Below are 919 nucleotides of genomic sequence, written 5' to 3'. Positions count from 1 at the left end.
AGGAGTCCGGACTTGAGTGCAGCCTTTTCTGGTTTCCAGAACCATGTTCTCTTTCTCCATGAGTGGCAAAGGCCCTGAGAAGTTAGGCTTGCCTTGGTTGGGATAGGACAGGCCAGGCCTGGATTACACCCGGAGGTTATATTGTGGAGGTGCCCAGATGCCTGGCAGGGGGTCTGGAATCTCAAAGGGTGGAGAGCTGGGAAAGGCTGTGAGCAAGAGGGGGACTGGGGTGAGGTGTAAGTTACATTAAAAAAAAGTCTTGCTACAGTGATTATGGAAGACCCTTTTGCTGTTTCTACTTTAAACCTTAAGGAGTCCTGGTGATGTACTTGGCTGCAAGCGGAAAGGTCGTCAGTTTAAACCCACCCAGAGCTGCCTTGAAAGAAAGGCCTGGTGATCTACTTCCAAAAAATCAGCCTATTGAAAACCCTATGGAGCGCAGTTCTGCTCTGACATACATGGGGTCTCTGTGAGTCAGAATTGACCCAACAGCACACAACAACACAACTTTAAGCCTTTGTCATGAGGTTGGTGAAGCTTGGCACTGGATTTTGTGGGATAGCCACTTCCTCTGCTCTTGTATTTTAAGAACAGCACTTGGGTGAGATCAGAAAATACTGAACTCATGCGTGAGAGCCAGGGAAGAAAACCTTCTCAGAAGCCTGGGACTTTTAATTTCATTGCACACTGAGATGCCTTGATGAAGAATTACACATTTTGTTAAAAACAGGAGTAGTGGTACAATCTTTACTGATTTTTGTTGACAGGAGGGAGTATTTTTCCACAGTCAAGGACATGACAAGAAATCACTATTGATTCAATCCCGTGTTTATGACAGGCTTTAATTAGCTGCCATCATTTTTCATAGTCGCCACGCTCTGGAAGGAACTGGGTTTGCATCACCTCCTCCCTCCCAAAG

This window comes from Trichechus manatus, unplaced genomic scaffold (assembly GCF_000243295.1).
Source record: "Trichechus manatus latirostris isolate Lorelei unplaced genomic scaffold, TriManLat1.0 scaffold00185, whole genome shotgun sequence".
NCBI classification, from domain to species: Eukaryota; Metazoa; Chordata; class Mammalia; order Sirenia; family Trichechidae; genus Trichechus; species Trichechus manatus.
This window is presented reverse-complemented; position numbering follows the sequence as displayed.